The 7,500-nt window shown below is 42.3% G+C and overlaps 1 protein-coding gene and 1 long non-coding RNA gene across 2 annotated transcripts in view; one reads left to right on the plus strand and one right to left on the minus strand.

Moving 5' to 3' along the window:
- Positions 1–3,244: 3,244 nt before the first annotated feature.
- The window catches only part of LOC135092098 (uncharacterized), a 21,090-nt gene continuing 16,834 nt past the window's right edge, over positions 3,245–7,500 (minus strand). Inside the window, exon 4 of the long non-coding RNA XR_010262744.1 lies at positions 3,245–3,638. This is a non-coding gene — a long non-coding RNA (uncharacterized LOC135092098). The remainder of the gene's footprint in view (positions 3,639–7,500) is intronic.
- Positions 7,387–7,500, plus strand: part of LOC135092095 (tryptophan 2,3-dioxygenase-like) — a 23,294-nt gene continuing 23,180 nt past the window's right edge. The window contains 1 exon segment of the mRNA XM_063990308.1: positions 7,387–7,500. This exon segment is cut by the window's right edge and continues 124 nt beyond it. The gene's annotated coding sequence lies outside the window, so the exon portion shown is untranslated.

The following is a 7,500-nucleotide window of genomic DNA, read 5'->3' on the forward strand; positions in this document are numbered from 1 at the left end:
CATTATCCACACATGACACCAAAGCATATTTTTGCCAGTTAGGTCGTGGTCTCACACATCCACTGCCGAAGTAGCATCCTTGTCCGACGCTTTGTTAAGGTTTTATTTGCGAAAAACGATAGGACGCGGCACCTGAGACCTTCAATCCTAAGCATGTCTTCCACAGCACCTTTGTTGTGTCCCTGGCGCCACTTGAATAAACGTCACACTCCATGCTTCTCTCAGGAACCTACATTTAAAATTGAAGCTCCTGTCATTATGTTCCTGGGGGTGAAGTAAAACTGCAGGAACTTAATTGAACTTCTTGATATTTCCTCCTAATTTCAGTGATATTTTTAAACTTAATCTGAAGTACTCGATCCAGTTTAATTTCAGTCACGTCTTCGAACTTTTAACTTAAGCCCGACCTTTCCCTTGCTTTCAGTGGTGTTTTTGAACTTTTAATTTAAAATACTCGCTCTTCCTTCTAATCTTAGTGGTGTCTTCGAACTTTTAACTTAAACCTGATCTTTCCCTCTAATTCCAATCGTGTCTACGAACTCTTGACTTAAACTTGACATTTCCCTTCGTCTTCACTGGTGCCTTTGAACTTTTAACTTTCACCAGACAGTTTTACTAAGCTTATTGAGGCGCGGGGCATCGCAGCACGCGAACAGCCGAACAACACGCAACACAACCCTTGCCGTCAGTGCATCAGTAACCTTGCATCAGTAGCGTATAAAGCAATGCACACTCATCTCACTATTGACTACCTTGCACTCCACAGCTCAGTGTTTCTCAGTGTGGCGGACAAGAAAACCGTTGACTCATCTTAATTGATGAATTTTAGGGCGAAAACTCTGTGAATGTGTGGTCGGAACGTTGCCTGTTCTATTACTATTTATTTATGTATTTAAGCCAGAATCTCTCAGGGAGCTAGTCACTTGGTACTGGAAGATGCGAGGGACAAATAACTGGAGGAGATTCGTGCATGGCGCCAACCTCTCACTCCAGGAAGCGGCCAAAGGTGGTGTATTGAGTGAGCTAAAGAGACGTACTTTATATAACATCCTCAAAGTTATTAATGACCATTCAGTTTTATTTTGCTTGTAGTTTGTGAATGTATGACTCTTTAGCTACTTTGTTTTTTTTTATTAACTTTTCACTTGTACCATTATTATTATTAGGTATTTCAGTATTGTCTCGTTTCTTTTACTACAATTATTGCTATTGTTCCTACTACTACTACTACTACTACTAATACTACTTACTACTACTACTTTTTTCATTTTTAAACTTCTATTACTACTACAACTTTCTCCTCTCCTCCTTCTCTTCTTCTATCACTTCTTCATCTTCTCCTTACCACCTCCTCCTCCTCCTCCTCCTCCTCTTCCTAATGTTCAGACACGTACGACAAATTTATCTTCTTATTTCTGTTCTTGAAACCAGTCGTGCATCGTCTCTCTCTCTCTCTCTCTCTCTCTCTCTCTCTCTCTCTCTCTCTCTCTCTCTCTCTCTCTCTCTCTCTCTCGGGTTCCTGCCGGATTATATTACGCACATCATCATCTTCCTTCTCCTCCTCCTCCTCCTCCTCCTCCTCTACCTCCTCCGGCAAGATACTTTTAAGGCTTCAGCGTCTCTACAACCCTAGAATGAAACCAACACGTGCAAAAACCAAGCACAAGACAACCTCACATCAGATGCGTAGGGGGAAAAAAAATATTACCCTACAAATGGGAACACGAATCAGCGAGAGTGAAATCGTACCGAGAAAAATGTTATCGTACACGGCAGAGATGTTACGTGAGGATGAGAGAGAGAGAGAGAGAGAGAGAGAGAGAGAGAGAGAGAGAGAGAGAGAGAGAGAGAGAGAGAGAGAGAGAGAGAGAAACTAGATGAATGTAAAGCAGATAATGTAGAAAATCGTACCGAGAGAAGAATATTATCGTACAATGAAGAAACGTTAACGTAAGAATGAGGAAAACTAGATCAGTGTATAGCAGATCATGTAGAAAATCGTACCGAGAGAAGAAGATTATTGTACACTAAAATAGTACGTAGGAAAGATGGAAAACCAGATGAGTGCAAAGGATTTAATGTAGAATCGTACCGAGAAAAGAATATTATCGTACACTCAAGAAATGTTTCGTGAGGATGAGTATGAACATAAGGCAGATAATGTAGGAAATGACGTGAGAATAGCGCAGTGACAATGGTGATGTATTGTAATGACTTCCTTTACTTTTGACGGTTTGTAATATATGAAATGTTGAAAAAAAAAATTAATAAGAGGTGTGGTCACTTCATAAAGGAATTGAATTAACTCGAAGAAAAATATAATACGTTTTTCTTTTTCATTTACTCATTTTCTTTACTCTTCCTCAAGTCTTAATGCACGTTTGATTTGTGAAAGCACTTTATTCATTCTATCATTTCTTTTTTTACATAATGCTCTGAATTGTATGACTTCATATTCCACTTTCTTCTCCTCCTCCTCCTCCTCTTTCAGACGGTGCAAAAGATCTGGATAATAAGTCTTTTGTTGTCTTGTTTGTTTCTTTGTCCACCATTTCTCTCTCTCTCTCTCTCTCTCTCTCTCTCTCTCTCTCTCTCTCTCTCTCTCTCTCTCTCTCTCTCTCTCTCTCTCTCTCTCTCTCAAGGAGAAAAAGATAAAATTTCAACCACCATTCAGGATTCTGTTTCTGTCTAGCATTCTTCTACCATCAACTCTCTCTCTCTCTCTCTCTCTCTCTCTCTCTCTCTCTCTCTCTCTCTCTCTCTCTCTCTCTCTCTGTCTCGTGCGTGACCAATGAACGCTAACATTTCTTAACGCAATTCATTCTTCTGTTAAGTCTTCAAGCTGGTGACAATGCAATCCACACTGTTACGGAACAAACAGCGTCTTTACAGCCAGCTTATCCCTGCCCCACCCCTGCTTACGCCCCGCCCTGCTGACGCTCTGACACTGACCTGGATGGATGTAGGGACGGGGCAGTAGGAGGAGGAAGAGGAGGACGAGGCGATGTGGTAGTGTAACAGAGTGATGGATGAAGGAAGGGTAGCAGAAGGAGTAGGGGAAGAGTGGCAGGGTAAGGAGTGATGGATGATGGAAGCGTGGCCTAGCAGGGCAGCAGAAGAGGCCCCCTGGTACGGTAATGCAGGCAGCAGGTAGGCAGGAGAAGCAGGGACATTGACAATTTGTGTATGAATATGATAACTTGTGATGATGCAAGACAGCGGTGGTGTTGTTGGTTTTTGTGACGTGTCTTTATCTTTTATATTCTGAAAGACGAAGGGTCGATCGATCGATCGATCGAGAGAGAGAGAGAGAGAGAGAATTTCCTAATATTGAAGTGGCATAAGGGACATAACAAGTGCGACGTAAACAAAATTCAGGGCCAAGAAGCCTTTACTGGTACATTTGGTAATGGTACACACACTGCCGTGCATTGCAGAGTAAAAGATATTGTTTAGACGCATTTTTCTGCACTTTTATCACAGGAACTTTTTTGATGGGGGATTTCTTTCAATTTTTCGAGAATACAGATTTGTCATGCATCCGTTTTTTTGCTTCGTAACGGCGATTTTTGAACGGATTATGACTGTGAGCCAAGTACACCGGTGAAGAAGAGATTGGTTCAAGCAGTGATGGGTGACTGTAACAGACGCAGCAATCAGGTGGTTAGTTAACAGCTTCAAAATGGACAGATTTGCAGAAAGGAATGACAGGAATTGTTGCGTGTGGGCCTAATGACTTCCTGCACCTCTTCCTGTGTTACCGCCGCATCTCCACTATATTCAAACGGTTTTAGTTGAAGTGACACGAGTTTTTAAGCGTGCATTTACGGTTACAGTGACAAACTAATGAATTTTTTATATTATTAACGTGAGAAACACTCTTCATAATCCAGCTATTCATCCCCTGTGGCCTTTGCAAACAGTCGTGGAGAGAGAGCGAGGCGTTTCAAAAACACTTGACAGGGGAAGGAAAGCAACGCACGCACAGGCGGGACACAAGGAAATATTTTGCTGACGTTCAGCCCTCTGACGTCACAGCGGCCCACGAAGTAACACGAAATCTGCAGCCTTTCACATTAGCCTTGTAGCTCTGGGAAAAAAAAAAAAACACACACACACACACACACAGAGAGAGAGAGAGAGAGAGAGAGAGAGAGAGAGAGAGAGAGAGAGAGAGAGAGAGAGAGAGAGAGAGAGACCCCCAGAAAATGAGGTAGATCACATGTTATGGGTAAATTAGATGTAATGTGGCGTTATCTTCAGGTGTTAGTGACTGTGACGCGTTATTTCTGAGCACTAATATGAATGTGACGCTTGTCTTTATTTGTATTAGTGTGACGCTTCCTATTTGGGTACTATTAAGTGTGATGTTGTTGAGTACTAATAAAAGTGTTCTGTGCTACTCGTACAAGTGTGACGCTTGTTAGATAGAGCAATGACAGTGTGACGCTTTGTTATGAGTACTAAACCGCGCGTTACTCTAACTGGCTGCCACTGAACGACCTCACGACCTCACGACGCAAAAGTAAAACTCCCCATCCTGACAGCCGCGAAGTGACGCCCTCTGAGTCATCGGGCAGTGGCGCATTACGGAATTATATCCTTATGGTGGGAAGAAGCAGGTATCAACGGTTCATCAGACGCGTGTGGTGGAGGTAAATGGTCCACTTTGCATATCAAGACAGAATCACCACTTTTTATTCGGATTTCCTTCGTTTCACCATATTGTTATCATCTTTCTTTCTTTTTAAGTTTTTCCTTGTTTTTTTTATATATTTTTTTTTTTATCTTACACTGCATGGCAATGTAATTTTCCTTGCTTAATAATTCCTACTATCATTCACTTTCTTCTTTTTCCTTTCATTCGTCTTGTGTCTTTTCTTTTCATTGCTGTCTCGTCTCTACCTTTCATTCTAGCTCTATCATTTCTTCCCAGTCTCTCTTCTTCCCCTTTCATCCCAGTCTTGTCTATTCCTTTCATTCGTCTCTTCCGTCTTTTCCTTTCATTTCAGTCTCCTTTCTTTTCCTTCCATTCCAATCTCTCTCTTCTTTCCTTTTCATTCCCGTCCCTCATCTTTTTGTTTCATTCTAGACTCTTCCGTGTTTTCCTCTTCAGTTTCTCGTCTTTCCGCTTTATCCCCGTCTCTCGTCTGTGTGGCTGCGGCGAGGTGAGGTGAGGCAAGGAGGGTGAGTCGCGAGGCAGGGGTAGAGGGCATGCAGCACTCTGATTTGAATCCCTATCTGTCCAGCTCGTCAGTCAAGGCCATCGAGCCGTGACAGAGACGCAAAGGACCAGAAGGTTGCACGTCCTGCTACATACGCCACACTTAGGCCCGTATTATGAATCACTTCTGCGCCTCATCTTCACTACATTCAAAGGCTCTAGTTGCAGTGACACGGGTCTTTAATGGTGTTTTTATAGTTCTAGTGACAGACTAATAAGATTTCTGCATCATTTACTGGAGAAACAATCTTGAGGACTCGGCTAGTCATATCTGCGACCATTGTAAACAGTCATGGTGAGAAGGCAGTGTTTGTGTATGTGGGCCTAGACTCTGGCACAAGTTGTTGCGGCACTGTAGCATCGAGGGAACATGATTAAATAAGAAATGTTTTTACTCTTTCTGAAATGATAAATTAAGTAGTAGTAGTAGTAGTAGTAGTAGTAGTAGTAGTAGTAGTAGTAGTAGTAGTAGTAGTAGTTGTTGTTGTTGAAGTTGTAGTAGTAGTAGTAGTAGTAGTATGTTGTTTATTGAACACAGCACTGCAGTACAATAATCAAGAACAAGATAATTTCATTCTGGTTTGCTTAAAAATTTCGCTGTCCATAACAACAACAACTACTACTACTACTAATAATAATACTATTACAACAACAACAACAACAACAACAACAACAACAACAACATTACCGAGAATAAACACCAACACAAGCCCTCTATTCTAACCACACCTATACTCTCACAAATGCACTCTCTCTCTCTCTCTCTCTCTCTCCCTCTCTCTCAATGAAGAGAGAGCCGTGGTGGGAAGAGAATTGACTGCATGATAACAGCAAACTTGTTGTTACAGAAGAAATGAGGACACACACACACTCTCTCTCTCTCTCTCTCTCTCTCTCTCTCTCTCTCTCACATCTGGACAGTCAGCAGCTTGGACAGCGCCAACAATGAGAGAGAGAGAGAGAGAGAGAGAGAGAGAGAGAGAGAGAGAGAGAGAGAGAGAGAGAGAGAGAGAGAGAGAGAGGACTAGACATATATAATATAGACCAACTGTTTTTCACATCTCTCCCTCCCTTCTACTGTCTCTCCCTCCCTCCCTATCTTTCCCCCCTCTCTCTCTATGGCGCAGTAAATTCACTCAAAGCTTCGGGAAGGTCGCCTCGGTACAGCGTGGCGGTCAATGGGAGGCGGCAGCTCTTACTGGGGCCACAAACTGGGATACCGGAGCCAGGAATACTAGGGGGAAGTAAAGGATAAGGAGCAGAAGTAAAGGATAAGGAGCAGATATTAAAGGGTTAGTACGTACAGGTAGATAGCTAATGGTAGTAGTGGGGAAATGAGGGAGGGAGGGATGTGACGGCAATGTAAGGGAAATTAAGGGATAAATGGGTAAGGGGGAGATATTTAAATGGGTTATGTGTGAAGGAATGAAAGAAAAAATGAGGGAAATTTAAAGGCTTGTAGGTAATGAGAGATTGAGGTGTTGGTAGAGGAAGGGGAGAGGGGGAGGGATGTGAAGGGAATATAAGGAGAGTTAATTAAGGGGAAAATGAACAAAGGGAAGATAAATTTAAAGGGCTTAGGTGCAAAATAATGAAAGAGAAACCCAGAGAAATTAAAAGGCCTCTAAGTAATGGGGGGAAGAAGGGAGGAAAATGTTAGGGAGATGTAAGGAAAGCTAAGAGAATAATGGTTAACAAAACAAAGATCTAGATGGCTTATGTGGAAAGGAATGAGAAAAAAAAAAGAAAAAGAAAACTGAAAAAAAATAATGGGTTTGTTTATAAAGGTAGATAACGGAGAAGGGAGAGAGGGGGATGTGAAGAATAGGAGTTAAGGGATAAATGAATAAAGGAAAGGGAAGTTGAAAGGGCGGAAAAATGAAAGAGAAACGAGATATCAGGAATAAAGAGTGATAAAGTGAAAATTTTGTAGATTCTTTTGTGTGTTAATATGTCCTGCTCTCTCTCTCTCTCTCTCTCTCTCTCTCTCTCTCTCTCTCTCTCTCTCTCTCTCTCTCTCTCTCTCTCGTGTTACTTAGTTCAGTTTTTTCCTATTTCTCTTTCTTACTAAATCCATCCCTTCTCCCTCCCCCCGCCCCATCTCTCTCTCTCTCTCTCTCTCTCTCTCTCTCGCGAACCGCCTCACAGCCACTCACTCTCTCTCTTACTCGCTCTCAGTCTCTCCCTGGGTCAGTTGGGTGTTGGACAGTGCCTAGAGAAGAGACTATCCACGCATCGCTCTGTCTCTGCCTCCCTCTCTACCAGTCCTCCCGTTA

The sequence above is a fragment of the Scylla paramamosain genome, chromosome 39 (genome assembly GCF_035594125.1).
Source record: "Scylla paramamosain isolate STU-SP2022 chromosome 39, ASM3559412v1, whole genome shotgun sequence".
Classification (NCBI taxonomy): domain Eukaryota; kingdom Metazoa; phylum Arthropoda; class Malacostraca; order Decapoda; family Portunidae; genus Scylla; species Scylla paramamosain.